The 9195-nt window shown below is 45.5% G+C and overlaps 1 protein-coding gene across 1 annotated transcript in view; it reads right to left on the bottom strand.

The window, feature by feature from the left end:
- Cnot8 (CCR4-NOT transcription complex subunit 8) overlaps positions 1 to 5345 on the bottom strand; it is a 24678-nt gene extending 19333 nt beyond the window's left edge. The window contains exon 1 of the mRNA XM_029483950.1: positions 5147 to 5345. The gene's annotated coding sequence lies outside the window, so the exon portion shown is untranslated. The remainder of the gene's footprint in view (positions 1 to 5146) is intronic.
- Positions 5346 to 9195: the final 3850 nt, after the last annotated feature.

The following is a 9195-nucleotide window of genomic DNA, read 5'->3' as shown; positions in this document are numbered from 1 at the left end:
CTGGTCTACAGAGTGAGTTCCAGGACAGCCAGGGCTACACAGAGAAATCCTGTCTCGAAAAACCAAGAGAGAGAGAGAGATCAGCTGATGAATGGTATACCCAGAAAGTAGAGACAGAAGGTTCATACTTCAAGGCCATCTTTGGCTACACACTGATTTCTAGGCCAGTCTGGACTACATGAGATTTTGTCTCAAACAAACAAACAAAAAATAAAATATGAGCCGGGCGTGGTGGCGCACGCCTTTAATCCCAGCACTCGGGAGGCAGAGGCAGGCGGATTTCTGAGTTCGAGGCCAGCTTGGTCTACAAAGTGAGTTCCAGGACAGCCAGAGCTACACAGAGAAACCCTGTCTCAAAAAACCACAAAAAAAATAAATAAAATAAAATAAAATAAAATATGATTTGCTGTGATAGCTCTCACAGAGGAGCTCAGTGAGATGACACAGAGGAATCTACTGGTGTGGGAACGGGGTTATAGGCAGGGAGTCGCATAGGCAGGGAAGAAGGCCCCCTGAGGAAGTGGAAGTTAAACAGAAAGGAGAGAAATGAGAAGTTGGGCAAATTCATCTCAAGGAAAAGCTAGGAAATAAAATTTTCATGACGAGGTAATAGAAAGCCCGGTACCTGCAGAGAGGTGACCCAGGACGCCGCAGAGGTACAGGACAAGAAGAGACAGACCTAGGAGACTGTCTTCCAGTGCACTGGGGAACCCTGGAGTTCTCACTCAGAGTGAAGTGATTTAGATTCAGGGTGAGGGACAAGGTTCTGATTCTGTCTCTCATAGCACAGGCTAGCCTCAAAAGTGAACTCCTGCTCCTTCTGCCACATGCTGGGGTTACAGCTGTGCACCACCACACACAGCTTTCTACCGATAGAAAGACAAACCATTTGAATTCTACTAATTTGGTAGAAAAAGGCAGCTGGTTTCTCCCATAGGGTAATAGGCTCCTGCAGGTGACTGACTGAAAACTAAGGCCATTGTGAAAATATTTGTACTGTGAAGAGAAGATAGCACAAAGAAAGTTGGTCTCAGTCTACACAGTAGAAATCCAGACCAATGGAAAGAGCTAGGCAAGAGGGAAACCCACTGGGCTCTTGTCACCTCTGAAACACTCCTGACCCTCTGTGCATGCAGCAAACCCAGACTCCAATATTGTAACCAAATAAAAAAAATTTTTTTACAGAACTTTTAAAAATTATGTATATTTGTGTGTGTCCCTATGAATGTGTGTCCCTATAGAGGCCAGAGGTATTGCATCCCTGGCCTTACAGAGCATTGTTTGTGACTGGCTAGACATAGGTGCCATGGCTTGTAGAAGAACAGGATGGGCTTGTGCTCTGTCTCCAGCTCCTTATTTATTTATGAGGGCTCTATCTGCATGAACACCTACATGCCAGTGCCAGAAGAGGACATCAGATCCCATTACAGATGGTTGTGAGCCACCATGTGGTTGCTGGGAATTGAACTCAGGACCTCTGGAAGAGCAGCAGCCAGTGCTCTTAATCGCTGAGCCATCATTCCAGGCCCTGATTTATTTTTATTATTTTTATTTTATTTTTTAAAGATTTTTTTTTTGAGACAGGTTTTCTTTGTATAGCCCTGGCTGTCCTGGAACTCACTCTGTAGACCAGGCTGGCCTCGAACTCAGAAATCTGCCTGCCTCTGCCTCCCGAGTGCTGGGATTAAAGGTGTGCACCACCATGCCCAGCTTTTATTTTATTATATATAAGTACACTGTAGCTGTCTTCAGACATACCAGAAGAGGGCGTCAGATCTCATTACAGGTGGTTGTGAGTCACCAAGTGGTTGCTGAGAATTGAACTCGGGACCTCTGGAAGAGCAGTCAGTGCTCTTAACCACTGAGCCATCTCTCCAGCCCCCTGATTTATTTTTAAATGAGCAGCATTAAGAACCTTGCTTTGGGGCTCCAGTTCTAAGAGATCCAACACCCTCGCACAGACTATGTACAAGCGAAACACCAAACATGCACAAAGAATAACATATATAAAAAAAAAAGAACTGCTTTTTGAACTGTGATATTCTATAATGGTCTAGTAGTGGGACCCCCAAGGGCTTCAGAATTTCACAGAAGTTTCCAACCACAGAAAGAACCAGAGGCCATAAGAGTGGGTCAGGAGAGGACCCAGAATAAGTTTAGGTGGTGCTGGAACTCGGGGCCTCTGGCATGGTAGATGGGTACCCTACCCACTGAACAACACTGTCAGCACATTATCTGATCAGTACAAACAATAGGCTCATTATGTAAACATCTAAGAAATGGAAGAAAGTATATTGGTGTCTCTCAAAGATGAGGAAAGCCCTGAACAAGTCATACCAGACCATATAGTTAATTTTTAGCCAAGCATTAAATGCCTTACCGAGCCCTGACCTAATGCCACAAAGTAGTCCAAGAAAAATCTGACTAAAACATGGTCTTTGGTTGGTCAAATAAAGTGTGACGCATCTATACATTAGCTATTTGAGACAGTGTCACTGGGTAGCCCTGGCTGCCCTCCAGGCTTTAGTCTTCCTCCCTCTCCTGGAAGCTGGGGTCACTACACCCAGCAAACACAGCGACTCTTCAGTGCGCTATCTGGGAAACTCCACACATTCAAACATTAAGAAATCCAAGTGTAATCCCAGCACTCAGGTAGGATGAGGCAAGAGGACCAGGGTTAAGGGCATCCTCTACAGATGGAGTTCCAGGCCAGTCTGGGTTACCTGAGGTCCTATCTCAGTCAGTCAGCAGAGGCTGAAGAGATTGCTCAACGTTTTCTGCTTTTGGCAAGTTCAGTTCATAGCCATTTGTAACTCGAGCTCTCTGCAGACCTCTCTATATACCCACGTGTATACATTCCCACACACATATACACATAATAAAAGATGCATTTATTTGTTTTGTTTTGTTTTTTTTAAGACAGTTTCTCTGTGTAGATCTTGCTCTGTATACCAAGCTGGCCTCAAACCACAGAGGTCAGCTTGCCTCTGCTTCCAAAGTGCTGGGATTAAAGGTGTGCACCACCACCACCTGGCTAATAAAAAATATTTTCCAAGCAGGATTGAAAAATAAATAATAGGGCTGGTGAGATGGCTCAGTGGGTAAGAGCACCCGACTTCTCTTCCAAAGGTCCAGAGTTCAAATCCCAGCAACCACATGGTGGCTAACAACCATCCGTAATGAGATCTGGCGCCCTCTTCTGGAGTGTCTGAAGACAGCTACAGTGTACTTACATATAATAAATAAATAAATCTTAAAAAATAAATAAATAAATAAATAATAGAACTGGTAAGATGGCTCAGCAGTTAAGAGCACTGACTGTTCTTCCAGAGGTCCTGAGTTCAATTCCCAGCAACCACATGGGGACTCACAAACATCTATAATGAGATCTGACGCCCTCTTCCGGTGTATCTGAAGACATAAAATAAATAAATCTTTTGAAATGAATAATAAAGAACAGGGAAAGCATGCTCTGCTTCTGAAACATTTTGTAGAGTCCAGGCCTAACACACACAAAGCCACCTTCCACCCCAGCTCCAAAGAAACCAATTCTGGCACATGCCTGTGATCTCACCATTGTTGTTGGTAGAGCTCAGGAGAATCAAGAACTCAAGGTCATCTTGATGCACAATAAGTCAAAGCCCAGCCTGGGCTACAGGATGACCTCTCTCTCAGAAAACTGAGGAATGGAGCTGGAGAGACAGATGGCTCAGGGATTAAGAATGCTTGCTGCTCTTTGAGAGGACGAGAGAATTTGGTTCCCAGAATCCACATGGAGTGGCTCACAATTGCCTTTAATTCCAACATCAGGGATCTGATGCCCTCTTCCAGGCTCCAAGGCACTGCAGTCATGGGGCATACATACACACACACACACACACACACTGAGAGAGAGAGAGAGAGAGAGAGAGAGAGAAAGAGAGAGAGAGAGGCAGAGATAGAGTTCTAAATATATCCTGACATTGTAGCACAAACCTTAAATCCCAGACCTTGGGAGGTAGAGGCCAGAGGATTTCTGCAAGCTTTTGATCAGCCTGATCTACATAGCAAGTTCCAGAGCAGCTCAGGCTACAGCAGATGAATGGGGGAGGGAGATGAGAGAAGTCTCTTCAGGGCACTTCCCCATGCAATATAAGACTTAGGAGAGCCGGGCGTGGTGGCGCACGCCTTTAATCCCAGCACTTGGGAGGCAGAGGCCAGCCTGGTCTACAAAGTGAGTTCCAGGACAGCCAGGGCTATACAGGAGAAACCCTGTCTCGAAAAACCAAAAAAAAAAAAAAAAAAAAAAAAAAGACTTAGGAGTTTGTGGGAACTGATAGGAAGTCCCAGAACACAGAATTTACTTCAACATGGAGTCGGTAACAAAGAGCATGGAGTAGCCAGGTATTATAAATTTATAAATTGAGAATGTGGGCTGGAGAGATGGCTCAGCGGTTAAGAGCACTAACTGTTCTTCTGAAGGTCCTGAGTTCAAATCCCAGCAACCACATGGTGACTCACAACCATCTGTAACGAGATCTGACACACTCTTCTGGAGTGTCTGAAGACAGCTACAGTGTACTTACATATAATAAATAAATCTTAAAAAAAATAAATTGAGAAAGTGAGGTCACAGCACAGACAGTCTCTCCCAGAGAGAGCTGATGGGAGGCTAATCCCTTCAGGCTGTGGATCTAGCCTTTTGAAGAGTGACTGCCTATCATAGAGTGGCTGGCATGTCCTCTAATAGCTCTCTCTTTTAAAGTAATTTGTAGGCAGGCATTGTAACGCATGCCTGTGACCCCAAAGTTCCCAGCCAGCTGAGGTGGGAGGATCAGGAGTTCAAGGCCAACTCTGATGTCTTTGTGAGTTTGAGGCCAGTCTGGAGTGCATAAGGCACTCTCTTAAAAAGAAGAAGCAGCGCCGGGCGTGGTGGCGCACGCCTTTAATCCCAGCACTCGGGAGGAAACAGGCAAGGGAATCTCTGAGTTCTGGGGCAGCCCAGTCTAAAGACCTTGTCTCATCTATCCCTAAAAAATGAAAATTTAAAAGTTTAAATACATGCCCTATATTTTTTAAAAGAGGGGGGGGGGAGGAACGAAGGTAAACTGAGCCAGTCAATCCTCTAGTCTTTTTATCAGCATGGACAAAGTGTGCCATTGCTCACCGCCCACGTCTTCATCCAGGTTTCCTGCTTGTTAACATTTTCTAAAATCAGAGAAGACAAAGGGAAAAAGAAAGTTCAATGGGAGCAGAATCCGAGGCCATGCCCTGTTTCTCAGCTTTTGAGCTGTCCTCTCTCATTAAGGACGTGTCCTTCCAAAAGAAAGGCATTCTGTTTCCAGCCCACACAGACCTAAACTTTTTCTCATCACGTGCCTGGTCAGAGCCAGTCGGCAGCCCTGTAAGGCGATCACCAGGGACAGCCTCCAGACCCACCCGAGTGAGCTGGGTGACTGGGAGGTTAGCCTGCAGACTTACAGCTATGCATCAGCCACAAAACACAGAAACACCCCAGGCTGGACCTGTGACTTGGAGACAGGGACGCTTGGGAACAGCCCCTCTGCAGAGGTGAGCAGAGGACTGTTGGGAGGCGGCTATTTGAGGAGGCCAGGCAGGATATATCTAAGTCCCCCTTGGCCATCAGTCTGCCCTCTCCCCTCCTCCGCAGGTGAAGTGTGCCTGGACTTTCCCCTACCTGTTCCTCAAGGAGCCAGCACCACCTGCCGGGTGTCTGCACCTTCTGTCTCCTCCATAATGTTGCTTCTCTCCAAACTGACACAGTTCTAATGAACTGGGTCCACTTCTAAAGCCCTTGGATGGAATGGTTCCCAAAGGGGAAGTGAAACTGGAAGAGATGGCTGGGAGGCAACTCATCCTAGGACTGGGATGAACTGCCACATTCTTAAGTCTCTGGAAGGGCATGCGGGCTGGGAGCTGGGACAACATACAATGGCTTCAGGTTTCAGACCATCAGTGTGCCCAGTTGTCCTAGAAGGTCACCCACCAAAGCTAGCAGTGAAGTGGTTTTGCTGGGTGGCCTCTACCCTAGAGGCCGTTGGTGCTTACGATGGCCAAGAGAAGATGCTGAGGTGTGTGGGATGCTGTCAGTTTTGTTTGTAATTCCAAACAGACAGATGTCTCTGGCTATAAGGCAGAGAGATCAAGTCAATTTGATAAAATAAATGCAAGGAGGGTGTCCTTCTGCCTCTACCAAGCAAGTCACTAGCAGGAAGGAATGACAGACAAGTGTTCAGTCACAGGCTCTCAGCACATTCTGGAAGGAAAACAAAACAAAACACACAATACTTTTCTTGTTTTGGGGCTCTGTATTTATTTATTCAGCAAGCACTTCCTGAATGTGGGCTACATGCCCAGCTTGTGTTTGATGATTTAATACCACTGTAAACACAACAGGCGTGCACTGTGATTTGTTTGTTTGTTTGTTTGTTTGTTTGTTTGTTTGTTTTTCAAGACAGGGTTTTTCTGTGTAGCCCTGGCTGTCCTGAAACTCACTCTGTAGACCAGACTGGCCTCGAACTCAGAAATCCGCCTGCCTCTGCCTCCCAAGTGCTGGGATTAAAGGTGTGTGCCACCATTGCGCACTGTGATTTTTTAAAAAAAATTTTTTTTACAAGGGATATAACCCAGGGCCTTCCCAGTGCAAGTCCTGTGCTTTCCCAACAAGCTACACCCATCTGTCTTGTTTTTGTTTAACTTTGAGACAAGATTTTGCCAAGTTGTCCAGGATGACTGTCAACTTGTCACATCCTGCTTCAGCATCCAAAGTAGCTGGGATTTCAGAAGAGCACAACCACACCCAGCTACCAGAAGCTCTTAAAGGATTGCAGCACCATGGGGAAGGGTCACTGCCCAAGGGCAGTCTCACCTCCTGGGGAGCCCTTCATCTCATTCAGCATCAGTATGAGCCCCTTTCCTTCTGCCTCTTTTTAAACCAGGGCCACTGATGCCCTTGTGAGCCTTCTGCAGAAGTGCTCATCTGGACTGCTGCTCCTGAGGCTGGTGGGCTCTTCTCCTAAGATGCAAACAGCCTGTGCAGATGCTAGGGGTGGGCAGAGTGTCATGATAGCTGCTGACTCTCATCTCCTAGCTTGATTTAGGTATAGGCCCACAGAGCGACCACCAGACTTCATACAGTTGCCCATAAATACAAAAGGCCTCGAAGCTTTTGAAAGCTGCTATGGTAGGAGATGGATCACCCAGTTTGTCTTGTAGGTAATCACAGCCTGGAAGAAAAGGACCTTGGGATATGGTATGCATCTTTATCTGTGAGAAACCTGGCTTCTCACCCTTATATTCTGTCACCCAAGAAAAAGAGACAGTGATGTGACTCTTGGGATTATGTCCTTTTACCCAAAGTCAAAGGAACTTATCCCTTCCCTGTGCCTTGGGACAATGCCATCATGGCCTTAGATGGCATCACTCCTAGCACAGCAGAAATGTATTGTTTTACTAAGCGCTTGAAACAAAATGTTAAGACACCTGGCTTCTGCCAGAGGCCTTTAGAGTTTAGAGTGAGTCATTTAAAAACATTATTTCTATAACAATGTGTGTATAGGTATACATGCCTGCTTGCGGGCAGGTCACTGTTACACCAGAAGAGAGCATCAGATCCCATTACAGATGGTTGTGAGTCACCATGTGGTTGCTGGGAATTGAACTCAGGACCTCTGGAAGAGCAGTCAGTGCTCTTAACCAATGAGCCATCTCTGCAGTCCTGTCTTACTATTCCTTTAAGACAGGATATCCACTCTAACTGGAAGCCAGTCTAGCTACTAGCAAGCCATGATCATGTTTCTGTCTGCCACAGCATAAAGCTTATTGGCCATGCCTGGATTTTCATGTGGCTTCTAGGGATTTGAACCTCTTGCTTAAGCTAGCCTGAAACTTTTCCAGTTCTCCCACTTCAGCCTCCTCGTGCTGAGACTGCAGACATGAAGCAATAAATGCCCACAAGTTGGTTGAGACTGCTTTTTGTTTGTTTGTTTGTTTGTTTGTTTGTTTTTGTCCTATAAGAGTAAGTTATTAGGCCAGGTGTGTTGGCAAACACCTATGATCCCAGCTTTCAGGATGCAAGTATGAGGTCATCCTGGGCGACACAGAGAGACCCTGTGGCAAAGACAAAGCAAGCTGGTCGTGGTACGACTCATCCTCTACTCACCTATGGCCCTGACGCTGAGTGGAGGCAGAGGAGTTGGTACAAAATAAGTAAGTCAGGGCTGGAGAGACAGCTCAGTGGGTCAGAGCACTCGCTGCCCTTGCAGAGGAGCTGGGCTTTACAGCACAGGGCAGCTCACAACTATAATTCCAGCTTCACTGGAATCCAACACTCTCTCCTGGCCTCCACAGACACTGTATTTACATATTAAAACAACCACACACCCGTGCACATACACATGCATAAAGAATTAAAAACAAAGCTAGGGGCTGGAGAGATGGCTCAGCGGTTAAGAGTGCCAACTGCTCTTCCAAAGGTCGTGAGTTCAAATCCCAGCAACCACATGGTGGCTCACAACCATCCGTAACGAGATATGACTCCCTCTTCTGGTGTGTCTGAAGACAGCTACAGTGTACTTACATATAATAAATAAATAAATCTTTAATAAATAAATAAATAAATCTTAAAAAAAAAAGAATTGAGAAACCATCAGCTACAAGCCAAGTTCAAAGTCAACTAGTGTGACAAGACACCCAGACTCTAAAAAATAAAAAAAAAAAATAAAATAAAATAAATAAATAAAGATAAAAATAAAGTTAGGCATGGTGGTGCATGCTTCTTTAATCTCAGCACTCGGGAGGAAGAGGCAGGCAGATCCCTAAGGTTGAAGCCAGCCTAGACTACAGTTCCAGGATGGCCAGGGCTACACAGAAAAATCCTGTCTCGGGGCTAGTGAGATGGCTCAGTGGGTAAGAGCACCCGACAGCTCTTAGCTCTTCCGAAGGTCCGGAGTTCAAATCCCAGCAACCACATGGTGGCTCACAACCATCTGTAATGATCTGACACCCTCTTCTGGAGTGTCTGAAGACAACGACAGTGTACTTACATATAATAAATAAATAAACAAATAAATAAATCTAAAAAAAAAAAAAGAAAAAGAAAAATCCTGTCTCAAAACCAACCAACCAATCAACCAAACAAACTTTTAAAAACATCATTAAAATAATATAAGATGGGGGGCTGGTGAGATGGCTCAG

This window comes from Mus caroli, chromosome 11, assembly GCF_900094665.2.
Source record: "Mus caroli chromosome 11, CAROLI_EIJ_v1.1, whole genome shotgun sequence".
Taxonomy (NCBI): Eukaryota; Metazoa; Chordata; class Mammalia; order Rodentia; family Muridae; genus Mus; species Mus caroli.
The sequence above is the reverse complement of the archived record's forward strand: the minus strand, read 5'-3'. Positions and strand labels throughout refer to the sequence as shown.